Below are 17325 nucleotides of genomic sequence, written 5' to 3'. Positions count from 1 at the left end.
TAAATAAAAAAAAGTTATTTTCCAAACAAAAGGAAAGCATGTTCAATAACATTTTAGTATGATCAGCAAATTCAATTGTCCTGGTACTCAAATAAAACTCTGCCGCTCTCAGGCCATCTTGGTGTTTGATGCAGGTATACAGTGAACATACATCCAGGGTGACTAATAGATAATCCTCTTTCCATTTAAAATTATCAATCTTTTTAAGGAAGTCACCAGTATCTTGGATGTATGAATCCAGTTTTTTCATATGGTCTTGCAGGAAATAGTCAATGTATTTTGAAAGGTTCTCAAAGGGGCCATCACAGGCAGATATGATAGGTCTGCCCGGAGGTGAGGTCAGACTTTTATGGACCTTGGGGATGAAGTACATGTAAGGTGTTGATGGATATTCTTTTTTGATGAATTTGAATTCTTCCCAGCTAAGGAGACCCAAGCCTTTCCACGCTAATAAATTTTTAAATAGAGTCTCCTGCGCATTTTTATATTTGAAAGGGGTACTTTTGCTATAACATCCTACTTCATCCAATTGTCTGTGCGCCTCTTTGAGATAATCCGCTGTGGGCCAAAGTACAATATTTCCCCCTTTATCGGAATTGCGGATTATTAAATCAGCCTTCTGTAGCTTTGAAATCAATTGTTTAAATCTCCTTTCTTGATTGCAATATTTCTTTTTTCTTACTGAATTGCTCATGTACATAAGTTTTTTTAGTTGAACTGTCACATGGTCATTAAAGGTGTCCAGCCCGTCATGGGACGAAATAGGGATAAATTTAGATTTGGGTTTGAAGGGAGTGTCAGGCTTCTTTTGGTTGAGAGTTGGCATTGATTCACCTGCCTCTACCTGGTCGCCTGTTGCCAGTTGGTATAAGTCATTATATAGGGCTGCATCAGAGACTTGGAGGTTGCTGGGACTGTTGCTGTTACTAGACCTTTTGTCAATATCCAGGGCCGGCTTCTGTAGATATAGTTTTTTGAGTTTTAGTTTCCTAATAAATAGATACACGTCTGCCCTGGTACGAGTATAATGGAAACTCGTTTCCGGGCAGTAGCTCAGGCCCAAACTCAATAATTGGTTTTCTGCTTTCGTGAGGTCTATTTGTCCCAGGTTGATGATAGTCTTGATTTTGTCAGCCTGAAAACCAACATTCTCTGTCTCTAATACCTTCGGGAGCGTCCGCGACCGCGTCCTCTCTTCCTTGGTTCGCCGTTGCTTGTTTGCCCGACGTCTCGCCCGTCTTCTTTGGCATTTTGTGGTGCCTTCATGTCTTGTGGTCTTGGTCTCAATGTCTCCCTTCTTCCCTGTTTTAAAACATCCAACTCTTCCCCCACCGTCAGTTTAATTCCTGATGTATTACGTGTCCCTTCATTTTCAGATTCACTTTCCAGTGCAGAACTGGAAAGTGAGGAAAGTTCCACTTGTTCCATTTGAGGTCCCTTATTCCCATATCTTTTTTTGGCTGTAGCTGCTCTCAGGGAATCATAGCGCCGCGAGAAGGTGAAGATTTGACCATTTGCGTAATCGTCGCGGTCCCTTTTAAACTTCCATATCTTCCGTTCCTTTATTTTCTCCTCCTCTTTTTCCAGCCGCTTGTTCATCTCTTCCCTTAATTTTGCTTGCTGTTGGGGATCATGTTTTTGTTGTTCAATGTATGCTTCATGCGCATCTATTTTTATTTGCAAGGCTGCCCCATCTATTTCAGCATATTTTACTAAAATCTGGACTAGACGCCTGGACGAGTCCAGATTGCATTCTCCCCATTCTGCCATCATAAGGGGATTGGGTGTCTCATAGCTGGGGGCCAGCATAATGCGAAGCCCCCTTGGAATTCTTCCAACATCTAAATATCTTTTAAGTGATCGGGCTTCCCACCACTTGGCAGTTTCTTGTTTTTTCATTTTCTCCAGAATTTTGAATTGTTCTCTTAAGCCAGTAGGCTCTTTATTAGTCTCATTTAATGCCTTGGTTTGTATAGTCGCCTCATTCTCTAAAGCATCAGAAAATATTTCATTAGCGGCAAGCTCACGGGCTGCACGCGTGTCAGCCGACATCCTTTTAGGGGGGTTTCAACTGAATTAAACTGCTTTTTGACACACTGGGGAAACAATATTACGGGTAAAGCTAAGAACACTTGTAAGTCCGTTTTCCTTCCCAGTGCGGGCACACCTCCTTCCCGGTAACCTCCAAGCCAGAAAGCCAACGTAATTTCTTACCGGAGGGATAGAAGCATAATACGACACCGGACGCTCCTCACACGGTGACAGCTCAGCCGAGCATTCCCCACCAGCGGTCGAAGAGCACCTTCTCGTGCTTCAAACTCCTCCGGATAACGCCGTACTGGTTACTCTGTCGGGTCCCGAGGGGCTTTGCCTGGTTCCTTTTCCTGGACTCTGCGAAGTGCCCCGGGGGTCCCCGCCGTCACTTACCACAAGCCTGTGGTTATGTCCGCCCGGGAAACCCTCGAGTGCAGCAGCTGATTTCGTAGCAAATCCTCTTGCATAGGAGGGGGTCTGCGAGCCGGCAGCAGCCGTCTGCCGGTAATATTTCTTAACCACTCGTAAGCACACTTCCTGGGAGGAAATCACGAGCGCAGACCTCTTGTCGTGCCAGCAGTTTTATTTATTTACAATCCCCATAACGGATGTCAGGACGCGTTTCGGCTGTCACAGCAGCCTTGGTCACCTGACCACACATCCGTGCAGACCCGGTATTTAAAGTGCAAATGCAACACATTTTTTTACTTTTCTGTCAAAGACATAGAAAACATGTATACACGAAGAAATACTATGTAGGCACAATGCGATTGAAATGGAAATTCAGTTTTCACAATTTCATAAATTATATTGCATTGCGTCTGACAATAATAAAAGCCTATATATATATATCCCAATTGGGTTACGCACCTCGGAGCGTGATCAGCTCCATCCCGCACTCGGCAACTAGGGAAAGCCTTTGGCGGTTAAGCACGATGTCGCGCAGTGAACATAAAATATTTCTTACATCTATCAGGGAAAGTACCTTGTCTAAAAATTTTACTTCATAAACATTATTATTGAACACATAACCTTCGAAATCAGAGACAGATACCTCAACCACTAAATCACAGTGACTTGTTAGGAACACTGTTGGCAAAAGCGCAGAATCCCCGCTCTCAAAGGAGCGTCTTGATTTTGTGTCCAGCTGGGCAAATCTGTGTAATGTCATCGTGCCTCTCCGCTCCCGCAGGAGCCTCATTATGCTGTGCCAGGCAAACTATGTGGCGCTACCACGCATTAAGAAGGAGGATATTAGTTTGCACCTCAGGTGGGACTCAAACCCACAAGCAGTGGCTTAGAAGGCCTGTGCCTTATACACTAGGCCACCGAGGAACACATCTACAATGCATTGGAGTTTCGAAGAGCACCTCGCGGGATCGCGCCTGTGCACACAAATTGCTAATTAAGTGCCTTAGTAATATGGAGCCCAATCTTACTAGACAGTAACCCAATAGGGTAATGCACATGAAAAACGTGGAATAAGCAGGCTCTGGGCACGTCTGGCCAATGAGGGGAGCCTCAGCGCGATGTAATCACCCAAAAATCGCTGCCGCAGGAAGCGAGGTACCAGGACTCCAAGCGGAGCTTGAATGAAGTTGACCAAGCGGGCCGTGATGTCCGTTTTCATCCCGACATAGGCAGGAAACCAAAGAAACTTTCCTTAAGTCCAAACGCTGCCCGGACTGCAGAGATCGCCGGCTCCCAGCTGGAGTCTTGCCCTGAAAGAGCGCGTGGGCTAAATGCGGAGTACGGCTCGCTGCAGTAAAACTTTTAATATATAGTATAAATAGTGTGAGCTTGCCTCCTGGAACCAGGTCGGATTCTAACCTGCGTTCTTTACACGTAGAAATGCCGTGTGAAACACCTTGTGTTATGCTCCCTGTGATGAATGGGACCCGGGGGGACCGCGGCGCGAGCCGGGTGTCCCCCTGGGAAGGTTCGCGCGATGGTACAGACCACGCAGCGAATCACGTGTTAGGTAGGGGGCGGGGCTTAGGTTTTTCACCGTTGGGAAGGCGTTTAGGCGGGAAACGATCGCTGAGGCAGGGAGACGGTCGTTTTTTGTGCCGTTTTTTGCCTCATTATTTATTTAATTGGTATTTAACTAAAGTAGCTGGTCATGGCTGACGACCCAGCTGTTCAGAATGCGCTCCGTGTTCTGTATGAGGCAGGCCGGGTGGACTTACTGGCCCCTGGTGTTCCTGACTTAATGTCTTCAGCTGTGAGGCGCCCGAAGAGATTGGCGGCGAAAGGTGTGAGCGACGCAGTGGCAGCTTGTCTTCCTGCCAAAGGACGTGTGCAGGAGATGGCCACCAGAGGTGAACTCGCCCCTTTTTCAGCTAAGGATCCACGCGGCAGGCCTGCTCGTTTGAGCTCCCATTCCCGGCTCCTGACAGCGCGCTGCGCCTCTGCACCAGCAGTCACGGTGAGGGAGTCTGGGGAGGTCTATGTGACTCGGGTGGGACGAGCCCGTCGTCGAGTCAGCGCCAGGGGAGGCGCGGTTTCTAGAAGCCTGCCTGCATCATCACGTAGAGGTACAGGTGGGAAGGGGAGGGGAATGTCTAGTGAGGGTGCTGACATTATGTTTATTGAGTCCCCTTCTCCTGCAAAACGGGCGTCTTTGAGGGGCGCAGAGTATTTTTTTAACAGACCCGGTTACTTTTCTGGGCATAATATTGACATTGCTCCTCCTGTTTTGTCATTGGGACGCTCTGCAGCTTTGGTGGACTATCCTAGCGATAGTGGTGGGGAGGAGGAGGTTTGTCTAGACAGGTCATCTTTTTCTATCCCTTCTGAGGCTTGTGGGGGACGCCTAGAGAAGGGAACTTATTGCGGTAAGCGTTTTTCAGTTTCTGGGGTGTCCCCTTTACCTAGGGGCCCCCCTGGGTCCAAAGGTGTGTATGCTCCCACATCAGCAGTTGGCTTGGAGCAAGTTACTCCTTCTTGTCTCCCTTTGGGTGAAGATGTGTCAGAGAATGTGGCTACGGTGATACAGAGGTCATCGGAAGATGCTGGGCCTTTACAGGAAGATACTGTTATTAATTCTTCAGACATTGTTTCCATTTTCCCGGCTTCTCGCCCCCCTCCTTGTCACCCGCAGGTGGATTTTGATTCTCCTTTTGGTCCTCAACGTGGTCAATGGATTTGGGTTGAGCATGCTGTTCCTGACTCTTCGGAGGCGGATGCTTATAATCATGTCTCTGGTCATGGTAAGTTATCGCATTCTGGCACGAGCGGCGAGGAGGCGGTAGATTATTCAGTCCAGCAGACAGCTCAAGTTTTTCCTCGAAAAGCAATTCAGAAACAGGTTTCGCCTTTTGGTAACGTGCCATTTTCGTCAAGCGGATCAGGTGCGGATCTTAATATAGCGGCCGGGCTCTCTATTCGGAGGCCTGTGACCAATTGGGAGTTTTACGATGGTGGGGTGGGAGATGGCGAAATGCCAAGTACAAGCAAGGATGTTTGTGAAGCTTCAGAGGTGCAGGGTATTCAAGGTCTGGGTTATTTTGATGGTACTGAAGATGTTTTTTCAGAAAAGGATCGTGGGGGTAATGATTGTTGTTCCGAACATGTTCCTTTCGTGCCTTCAACGGGTGCGGGGGCAACCAATTCTGCTAGTGTCTTACAGAAGTCAAGTGCGGATTTCACGGCGGACCAAGAGCGGCATCGCGATTATCAGCGTCGTGATGATCCTCGGGAATTTCAGAAGCGTGCTGCACAACTAACGTCAGGTAAGGCTCATTGGTGGGCTGCTTGGTCTCAACCTTGGGTAGGCAAAATTTTGCCGGGCTCAGTGGGGGTGGACGAGTCAAATACATCTAAGGTGTTGGGGGTTGGTTTTGGTGGGGATACAAGGGACAAGGCTTTTCGAACATCTATTTCAGGTAATGCGGATAGATCCAGCAAAAGGTCTTCGTTGGGTAGTGGGGTTGCTGAGGTTGGTCCTGCTGGTTCAAGTCAGGTGAAGGCTACTGCTGGGACTCGGCAGAAGCTTCCTTATATGGGTCTTGCCATGCCATTAGGCATACATCTGTCAGTTAACACCAAGAATAAGATTTGGCTTCATGAATTTGTCGATATTTTTAAACTCCTTCATAGGGATATTCAAGCCAGAGAGGGGTCCAAGGAGGAGGAGTGGGAACTTTCTAGGCGGCCCAGGGTCCCAAAGTCTATAGAAAATTGGACTGCAGCTTTTTTGATATATGCTAGCGTGTATTGTGAGAGGTATCCGGACAGGGCTATTTCATTGTTTAAATACATGGACACCATTCGTAAGGCACATTTGCAGTTTGGGGGCTATGCATGGCTTAATTATGATGAAGAATTTAGAGCGAGGATCAGTATGTTTAAAGATAAACCGTGGGGTGAAGTAGATCAAGAGCTTTGGCTGCAGTGGATGTCCTCTGCTCAGCCGGTTGCGTCAACGCACACTGCAAGTGGTCTGCCGATTATATATCAGCCCTTTCTGCCTCGCCCCGCTCCAGTCGGGGCGGGGGTTACAGGAAGGGGTCACTTGCCGATGCCAGGGGCCTGCTGGAATTTTAACCGGGGCTCATGCACTAGGCAATTCTGTAGGTTCAAACACGAGTGCTCCCAATGTGGCGGTAGACATGCCATCACCCAATGCTTCGCTAAACAGCCTCAAGGGGGTTCAGGGAGTTTTCCAAGGGGTGGAGGGGGATTCCCTCAACTTATGTCAAAGGGCTCATACCCCAATTAATCTGATGCGTTTGCTGCCTTGGTTGGAAGCTTATCCTGATTATGAAGCTGCGTCCAAACTGTTTTGGAGTTTTAAAGAAGGTTTTCGCATTGGCTACCAAGGGCCTCGTGATCACCGTTGGGCTGACAATCTAAAATCTGCTAAGGAACTGCCTCAAGTGGTGCAACGGAAATTGGAGGCTGAAATTCAAGCTGGTCGTGTAGCTGGGCCTTTTATTCAATGCCCCTTGGAGAATTTGATAATATCTCCGTTGGGGGGTAGTCCCTAAAAAACGGGTTGGTGAGTTCAGAATGATTTTACACCTGTCATGGCCGGAAGGCCAATCTATTAACGATTTCATTTCCCCTGAGGATTCCAATGTCTCTTATGCGTCCGTGGATGACGCTTTGAGATTGGTACGGGAGGTAGGGGTTGGTGCAGAATTAGCAAAATGTGATATTCAATCGGCTTTCCGTTTACTTCCTATCCATCCATCGGATTTTGAATTGCTAGGTATGTTTTTTAATGGAGCTTTTTACGTTGACAAAGTACTTCCTATGGGGTGCTCAGTGTCTTGTGCCTTGTTTGAAACGTTTAGCACGTTCCTACAATGGTGTTTTTCGGTGAGGAGTGGCCACACACATGTCTGTCATTACTTGGACGATTTTATGTTCATTGGCGATGCACAACTAAAACAATGTCTTAAAGGTCTCGAATTCTTTCAGGACTTGGCTGAGGAGTTTGGTGTTCCGCTGGCTCCTGAAAAAACGGAAGGTCCTTGCACTAAGCTCGTATTTTTGGGCATAGAGATAGACACAGTAGCTATGATGGCTAGTTTGCCAACTGCAAAGGTAGAAGAGATCAGGTCTTTTCTTTTGGAGGTGCTGGGTAAGGATAAGATTGAGCTTCGGCAAGTCCAACGGCTGTTGGGCTATCTGAATTTTGCTTGTCGAGTTGTTAGGGCAGGCAGGACTTTTTGCAGAAGGTTGGGTTTTGCGATGTCCGGAGCCTACCTTCCTCACCACAGAATTCGTCTTACCAAAGCCATCAAGGAAGATCTTCGGGTGTGGTTAACCTTTTTGTCAGATTTCAATGGAGTTTCTTTATATTTTCTTGGTGACAATACTATTTGGCAGATACAGATTTTTTCGGATGCCTCTGGAGCACACGGTTTTGGTCTTTTTTGGGAGGGTCGTTGGTGTGCGGAGGCATGGCCACGCCATTGGTTATCACAAGGGCGCAGTATTGCTTTCCTTGAGTTGTTTCCATTAATTGTGGCCCTGATGGTTTGGGGTGTGGAATTCAGTAACAGATGTGTAATGTTCCACATTGATAACATGGCTGTGGTTCAGCTCATAAATAATCAGAAGGCCAAAGATCTAAGGGTGTTGAGGCTTTTGCGTTTTTTCATGTTGCTCAGCTTAAAATGCAATATTGTTTTTCGTGCAAAGCACATTCCAGGTGTCAATAATTCAATTGCAGACGCCTTGTCTCGTTCTAATTGGCAGAAATTCCGCAACTTGGCGCCTGGTGCAGACACCTACAAAACTCCAATCCCGCAAGACATCTGGGTGCTGGGGGAATGAGAATCATCGATTTGGTCGAGAAATCGATAGCCCCTGCTACTAGACGCACTTATCTGCAGGCTTGGTCTGAATTTTTAACTTTTATGAGATCACACTGTTTTGAAGGTCCTTTATTGGATTCCAAGTTTTGTATGTTACAGTTTGTTTTATCTTTAGTCAATAAAGGTTTAGCACACACAACCATTTCTGGCAAATTGGTTGGGATTTCTTTTTATGGTCAGCTATGGTGGGGTCAAGATTTAGTTGGGGATGTTTTGTTGCGGCGGATGCTCAAAGGTTTGAGCAGGGAGCGGACACAGTCCGGGCCTTTACGAGAACCTATTACTTTTGGATTGTTACAGCAGTTACTAGTTCAATTGCCTTTTTGTTGTTATGACCATTGGGAAGTGTCGCGCTTTCGTCTATGTATGATTTGGTTGTTTTTTGGTGCCTTTCGGGTTTCAGAATTATTGGGGCTGCGAGGACAAATGGGGATTCGGTCCAGTGAAATTGATTTTCAACGTGGGGTGTCAATCAAGTTATTTTTGAAAAAGTCTAAAACTGACCAGTTGGGTAAAGGTGTTTGGGTTAAGTTGAGTGGGAGTGGGGTTCAAGGATGTTGTCCGATTGGGGAATGGGATTCATTTGTAGGTTCCCCTGAGTTCATACATGGGCCCATATTTTTGCATCAAGATGGGTCAAAAATTACTGATGCTCATTTATTGGCTGTTTTACGCAAATCCTTGAAGAAGATTGGGAGGGACCCCTTACTTTTTGGGACTCACTCATTTAGGATCGGGGCAGCTACGGAAGCGGCTAAATTGGGCTGGGACTGGGAGGACATTAAGAGGATTGGTAGGTGGAAGTCTGCATGTTGTTCTCGTTATGTCAGACTATGATGGCTTATCCGTTTGCTTTGATACAGGCTAATTTTTACTTTTCTACCTAGGTCGTGCCATCAATTCTTTTTCCTCAAAAATGCGTACTTGGATCATAGGTCATTCCTTCGTCAAGTGGTCTGCTGTTTTTGCAGAACGTCAGATCTACGGCAGGTCGCTCGGACTTCCTAGCAAAGGCCACGAAGTTCTATGGAAGGGTAACGGTGGGATGAGGTGGAGCAAGTTGTTTTCTACGCTATCTGAATTATCAACTGATAGAGGTTTTCCAGACTTGTTAATCATACATTTAGGTGAGAATGATCTTGTACCTTTATCTGGGTTATCGCTCTTGAAACAAATGCAATTGGATCTAGCAGTCATCAAGAACAATTGGGTGGGTACGTCTCTGGTGTGGACCGAATTTATTTATAGACAACAGTGGAGGGGGGCCCGCAATCATTCAGCCATGGAAAAAGCTCGCAAAAAATTAAACCGTGCGATGAAGATTTTTTGCAATGCAATGGGTATTCAGGTTTTGTCTCATGATAACATTACCAGTGTCGAGTATCATCTTTTTCAGGAGGATGGGGTTCATTTATCCCAGTTAGGTCAAGCCTACTATATGATGGAATTACGGGACTTGCTGGCGGGTTTTTGGAATGAGAATCTTTGGTGTGATCATCTTTTAAAGTAGAGTATGTTGTTTTTTTTTAGCATATTTGTTTTTGGGGGTGGGCCAGGAAAACTCTTTGGGTTTTCCTGGGTGGCGGTTTTTTGAGGGTTTGGATAGTCTGGAGCGGGCTTATCCTTCCCTCTGGGGCGGGGGGAGGGTGGAGGAAAAGCTGGACAGGTAAACCAAAATGGTCAAAAAGGAAATGATGCCATTGGGGCAGTACATGGGGTAATTTATGGTAAATTTTGGTTGGGGTATTTTTGGAATTGTTTGTGGCAAAAATGTTTGGGAAGCAATTTGATAATATTTACATTGTATCAATAAGTGGTTCTTAGTTACCTGTCCTAATAAAGTGACCTTTTTTGCTAAGTCAAAATTTGGTGTGGTCTGTCTTATTGCGCGACAGACAAAGTAAGCGAAAAACAAAGTGCGAGCAGCGCATTTAAGTAATAAAATGGCGGCACGTGCCACTTCAAATCTAATCGATCTATGCGCGTACAAGGCAGCGCGGTACTCTGAGGCCAGCAGGGAGTGAAGCGAAACCCGATCGTGCCGCAAGTGTTAACGAAAATGTCCTGCTCTGAGCGGGAGCGCACCACAGATTAAGCCGCTCCCAGAGGGAGCCCCTCAAGATGCCCGCAGGCCAGCGGGGAATGAAATAATGCCCGATGGGGCCGCCCGTGGTAATCATATGCACTGCTTCCAGCGGGAGCGCCCCACAGATCCCGCCGCTTCCAGCGGGAGCCTCTAAAGACGCCTGCAGGCTGATATCGATAGCGCCAGCGAGCGCTAAGGCGGGAAAACATATGGTAACAGTGCAACCTGACAGGAAGACATAATTGCCCACAGCACAAAATCGTGCACATACTCAAACACAATAATTCAACCTAGCGCGATATAAGCGCAAACATAATTGCAACATCGTCAAAGGCAATTTAACAGTCAAATGAGACATAAATCACAATATAAAGTTCGGAGCACTTAAATTCCAGCGTGAGCAGCAAAGAAAGAGGAGCAGAAACAGGATACGTTGGCTCTTATTGGGCTGTACAGGATGTGATGTATGGACGAACATCATGGGAAATGTAGTTTTATTTGCATACAAAACGATTTTCATTGGCTGCTGTGAGTAGCAATTAAAAGAAAGAGAAGCATAATCCGAAAACTCCGGCCCGGTAATAGAATACCACCCTTCACTGCATTTGAGGCAACGTCAAAGAGACTCGTTATAGTTATTTCGGTCTAATTTCAGAATGGAAGCATTATCAATATAATATACAACGAACCATAGTTGTATATTATATGCAACTAACAATTATTGACAAAGCAAATAGTCCTGGTTTGCTGTAGGTATAATGTTATTTGTTTTATTATATATCTGAATCCAATGACAGAAGCGGCAAAATACAGACGGGCGGCACCCTATGCTAAGCAAAGGTTTTTAGCTTTGGCGTTTTTAAGCCAGGACCTTAAGGGCACCGACCTCGCCCCTTTTAGTGACCATCCCCCCAGTTTTTAGGTCTCGGGACCATCCGGTCTGCCGAAGGTAGAACCGGAAGTCCGGAGAATTAATGTTTTGGAGAAGAAGGGGCTTGAACCCGCCCCTCTTCTCTCCTTTTCTCCATTGGCTGGCCTCTTAAATGCTGGCCAACCACTGGAGAAGAGGCTTTGTCTCTCCGAACAGGCCCCGTCCTTTTCGGATTCGGGGCGTGTTTTTTGCTACTTTTCTCATTTTCTCCTCCAGCCAATGGCAAGAGGAGAGAAAAGAAAAACACGCCCCCGAATCCGAAACCGCCGCTGCGTTTCTCCGAGGCATTTCTGCTTCGCCTCGGAGAAAGGCGGCGGCGTTACACACATTCGTGGTTTGTTTGGGGGTGTGTTGAATTTCCTTGTTTAGTTTGCCAGAAATTAGTCAGTCTTCCTCATTGGGAATGAAGAACGTTGAAGGCCGTACCCGATGAGAAAAATGCATCACTATTTACACATAAACAAAGCCTCCGTTAAGTAACACAGCCAGTATTCCGCCTGATGCATGAAAGCTGGACAGAAACGGTTATTTTCCTTCACATCTGCCTCCCGCGCGCTCTTTCATGCAAATCACGGTTGCAGCCGCAAACATCGCCATGTTAGACTCAGTGTCAGCTTTACTTACACAGACCATGAACGAGAATGACTGCAGCGGTGGAAGCTTTCATTGCATACACACAGTAGGTCTATCACGGGCATCAATGGTGTAAGATTCCCTCACATACACAAGATATGCATAGCACGGACAAGTAGGGACTGCGTCCTTTACATTCAGAATATGTAGGCAGGGATCCAAGAGTGTGTGTATGCGCGTGCGCGCGCTTTTGTACTCCCAGGTCACGTCCTTGCTGAATACCTCAGAGCACTCAGCATCACGTGGACACACATCTGCACCTTGCCCCCTCACCTCAGTCACTTATTCAATTCCGAAACTGGACGTGAGCGTGCCTGGGAGGGGACTGTTGGAGAAGGAAGGGGGGCTGTCGATCTGGAATAAAATATTTATTCAAGGCTGCTCAGGAGGTCAGCTACCTCTGCGCACCTCCAACTGTAGGCGCCCTGGGCTGGGGCCATGCTCGCCCAAAAGCCTGCCCTGTATAGAAGTCTGGGTAACGCAAATGTTATTTTCTGCTAAATGCAAAACAGTTTTGTATGCAAGCTTCTCTCACACTAAAGGTAGAATAGAGAGGGCCGTATTCCAAGCTTCTTTCACATCCAGATTATATTGGTCTTGGTACTAGCAGTGTAAGTGTTCTTTTCATAAAAACAGAGTGCAATGGCAATGCAAGCTTTTCTCACACACTAAAGGTAGAATAGAGTTGGGGGGGGGGCACAGTGCACATCCAGAATATATTGGCCTGGATAGCACCACTGTAAGTGTTCTTTACGTGCAAAACAGAGTACAATATTAGTGCAAGCTTATCTCTCACACTAAAGGTAGAATAGAGTTGCCACAGTGCAAGCTTCTTTCATATTCAGAATATATCGGTCTTGGTAACACCAGTGTAAATGTTCGTTACATACAAGAAAAAGTACGACTGCAGGGCAAGCTTCTCTCACACACCAAATGTAGAATGGAGGTGGACGCAGTGCAAGCTTCTTTTACATTCAGAATATATTGGTCTGGGTAACACCAGTGTAAGTGTTCTTTACATAAAAACAGAATACAATAGCAGTGCAAGCTTTTCTCACACACTAAAGGTAGAATAGAGGGGGCCACAGTGCAGGCTTCTTTCACATTCAGAATATATGTGTCCGGGTAATAGCAGTGTAAGTGTTCTTTACATGCAAAGCAGAGTACGAAAGCAGTAGTGTAAGCTTCTCTCTCATACTAAAGGAAGACTAGAGGGAGCCACAGTGCAAGCTTCATTCACATTCAGAATATATGTGTCTGGGTAATAGCAGTGTAAGTGTTCTTTACATGCAAAACAGAGTACGAAAGTAGTAGTGCAAACTTCTCTCTCATAGTAAAGGTAGAATAGAGGGGGCCACATTGCAAGCTTTTTTCACATGCAGATATTATTTGTCTGAGTAATAGCAGTGTAAGTGTTCTTTACATGCAAAATAGAGTATGATAGTAATGCAAGCTTATCTCTCACACTAAAGGTAGAATAGCAGAGGCAGCAGTGCAAGCTTCTTTCACACTCAGAATATATTGGTCTGGGTAACACCAGTGTAAGTGTTTTTACATACAAAACAGAGTACAACCGCAGTGCAAGCTTCTCTCACACACTAAAGATAGAATAGAGGGGGCCACAGTTCAAGCATCTTTCATATTCAGAATATATTGGTCTGGGTAACACCAGTGTAAGTGTTTTTACATACAAAACAGAGTACAACAGCAGTGCAAGCTTCTCTCACACACTAAAGATAGAATAGAGGGGGTCACAGTGCAAGCTTCATTCACATTCAGAATACATTTGTCTGAGTAATAGCAGTGTAAGTGTTCATTACATGCAAAATAGAGTATGATAGTGGTGCAAGCTTATCTCTCACAGTAAAGGTAGAATAGCAGCGGCAGGTGTGTGTGTGTGTAGGTGGCTCTATTTGTGTGTGGGTTGCTCTATGTAAGTGGCTCTGTGGGTGGCTCTGTGTGTGTGGGTGGCTCTGTGTGTGTGGTGGCTTTGTGTGTGTGGGTGCAAATGCAATAGGTCTCGCATTTGAGAGTGATTAAGCTATTGACATTGTAAATAACAATGCCGTTTCTTTAAATCTTTTAAAAACAAAAACATAAACAAAAATAATGTCATGAGCAATGCCAATAGCTCTAACTTTAACAATGCCGAGACCGTTGCATTGTAAATGCTTGTTTTTATCCCATTTAAAGCCCTGGCCGTTCCCCAGCTCCGAACAGTGGCCCCTTCCCATCCTGACAATGTGAGAGAACGCCCCGACACTGACCCGTTCAGAAGGCACTGCTATTTCCATGCTTTAAATCTTCCTTATTTCTCCGGCAGAGGGAGCTATACTTGGGTCCCAGAGTTGGGATCTCCCAGGGTCAGTCTGTTCTGTCTCCAAAGGCTCCCTTCGTCATAAACGCCTTGACGCATCGAGATGAAATAGGCAATCTCCGTAGGTAATCCGGGCCGCCGGCTCCTATGTGACTGGGCCACGCGTTCCGGAGCAAAGGGCGAACCTAAACGGAGCAGCTCCAGGGGTAGTCATTTCCTGAAAGAGTACGCTAATAACGCTATCTTTGTCACTCGTTTAACCAATGACAGCCTTCACTGGGCGGTGTCGTCATAATGCCCCTCCCTGGTTTCGTCCCATAGCAATGATTTATAATCTCACCTCGCGTGATCAAAATTGTTTTTGGAAGTAGAGAGAGGAGGTAGATAGATGTGAAATACCTTCTGACAGGAGGTTAGTCCCACGTTGGGAAACCGGCGACATAAACTGTACTTTTGGTTTCGTGAGAGGATTTTAATTGTGTCCAAGATGAGATGAAAGACAGCCACCCCTTCCTCAACAGCATACAAAGTCAACAGACGGCTACGGCATCGTCTGAGGTTATGGATAAATTGGAAGGAGCTACGGCATCGTCTGAGGTTATGGATAAATTGGAAGGAGCTTTATCTATAGGCAAGGGAATAACCCTGTCATTCAGCCACATGATGCCTACAGTAGGCTGGGGAGAATACAGATTTCTTCCTTGATCAGTGCCCAGGTACAGCAAGCCCAGTATTTTAATGGATATTGGTCTAATCATTCAGCCTTTATATGAGAGTACAAGATGAACAGACAGAAGGCATGTTTCCCTACTTGAAAGTTAAACCCCACAGGCTTTGACGGAAATGGCGTTCGGTTGTGAAATGGGGTCCATCCTAACGAAGTTATGATTTGGAGAATTGGGGTTCCACACAGAATAGATTCACGGAGTGAGAAGCAATTAAAGATGAGTTGAGGGGGACCTGCATGGGCAAAATAGTTGGGGTCAAGAGACAGCTACCCAAAAGTTTAAAAGCCCAGGAAGACATATTGGTCCAGTCAAAACGCAGAGGACCATTGCAGTCCAATAGAAAGAGTCAATGCATAAATGCCAAAAAGGCACTGGAGGGGACATAAAACTGTCATATTAGATAAGCATACATTGAAGGAATACAGGTAACGCCTTCAAAAAGAGGGTTGTAAATTTGAAAGGTTGCTGTTGTGGCTCCTGTCCAGGATAAACACAAATATCTTATTTTGTCATACAATATACTGAATCATTCTATGACAATAATCACAAACAAATATTAATAGAACTTTGACAACTAATGGGGCGACATTCTATAAATCAGCTGGCGAACTGGATCACCCTTTGGTTTGTGCTTACCTTTGTGAACAAGGGCTTTTCCATCCAGGGGATGCGCATAGCACGGATCTAGAAATTACATTGCATAGTAATGAAACGTCAGAGGAGATTGATGAGTGGCACAACTGCAGGTGGGGATGGTTTGCTGATGGAGTCATATAAGGAATACAGGCTGCAACCTGTGGACAAACTGCTGGAGTTTTTTTTAACCAGGCCTAGCAGTTGTTCACCCTCCCCACTGTTGATGAGGGAAGCCATTATCGTAATGATACTGAAGCCATGAGATCCAACATCGTATAGATCTCTGTCCATGATGAATGTAGATGTTAAAATTCCTTGTAAAGTTTAGGTGAATAGGTTATGAGACAAGGGGGCGGTCCTAGTGGGGAAGGACCAGACTGAGTTCATACCGGGACACAGCACATCGATGAACATAAGCAGATTAACATGTGTACTGAAGGGTGTTGGGCATGTTGATGAAGATGTTGCACTCATAGCCTTAGATATGTAAAAGTCATTTGACTCCCTGGAATTGGACTGAATGTTTGAGACCTCTAAAAATAATACCATCCATGCAGCACTCATTAATGCACGCTCCCTTCCCAAGCATAAGTATGAAATACTCTCCTTCCTTGAAAATAACAAACTTGATCTCCTATTTCTAACAGAGACCTGGGGCGATCACTCCTCTGGGCCTGACTTTGCCACAGCAACCCCGGACGATTTTTGTATTAAGAGATTAGATAGAACCAACAAAAAAGGTTGTGGTCTAACACTTATTCACCGAAACAATTACACAGTTAGAACAGAAATAATCCCCCCAAAAAATTGCGAAGCCTTTACCTTTTCTATCTCACTCACCAAATCATACACCTTTAAAGGTATCCTACTGTATCACCCTCCTGGCACTCGAGCAGAATTTCTTTCTTCATTAGCTCTCCTAGCAGAACCATCAGCAGGAGAAGCCAACTTTACCATCTTGGGCGATTTTAATTTTCACCTTGAAGCTAACAACGATGATAATACCTCAGCCTTACTTTCAGAATTTGATTCCATTGGACTCTCCCAATTGGTAACCAAACCCACCCACGTAGCCGGACACACACTCAACGGGTTATTCACAAACAACAAACACATTTCACTAATAAATGTTCTCCCTTTAACATGGACAGACCACTCTGCGGTCCTCTTCAACATTAATACTGAACTCAATACACACAACTACATCAATCCTCCTCCCCCCTCCCAATTTAAAGCCTGGAACAGCATCTCCCCTGAAGATATAAAATCACATTTATCATCTACCCATCAAAACCTCCTGGATAACCCTGAACAGGCAGCCATGCACTACACGCAGTGGCTCCACTCAGCATTTGACATCTTGGTACCGATAAAAAATGCCTCTAAAAACAGAAAGACACCATCCGCCCCTTGGTTCTCGGAGGCACTAAGACTAGAAATGCAGAAACTCAGAACGTCACTGGCGCCAAAACTACGATAGTACTATGAAAACACGCTATAAGGAAGCACTGTCTAAATATAAAAACCTCTTAATCACAGAAAAAAGTAAATTATACCTGAATCAAATTGAAACATCTCAGGATTCTATGAAACAACTATTTAAAGTTGTTACTAAGCTTTCAGGACCAGAT

At 45.5% G+C, this 17325-nt stretch overlaps 1 protein-coding gene across 1 annotated transcript in view; it reads right to left on the bottom strand.

The window, feature by feature from the left end:
• Positions 1–14527, bottom strand: part of LOC146811573 (uncharacterized) — a 41994-nt gene extending 27467 nt beyond the window's left edge. The window contains exon 1 of the mRNA XM_085618544.1: positions 14281–14527. The gene's annotated coding sequence lies outside the window, so the exon portion shown is untranslated. The remainder of the gene's footprint in view (positions 1–14280) is intronic.
• Between the last annotated feature and the right edge of the window lie 2798 nt (positions 14528–17325).

The sequence above is a fragment of the Triturus cristatus genome, chromosome 7 (assembly GCF_964204655.1).
Source record: "Triturus cristatus chromosome 7, aTriCri1.1, whole genome shotgun sequence".
In the NCBI taxonomy this organism is placed as follows: Eukaryota; Metazoa; Chordata; class Amphibia; order Caudata; family Salamandridae; genus Triturus; species Triturus cristatus.
The sequence above is the reverse complement of the archived record's forward strand: the minus strand, read 5'-3'. Positions and strand labels throughout refer to the sequence as shown.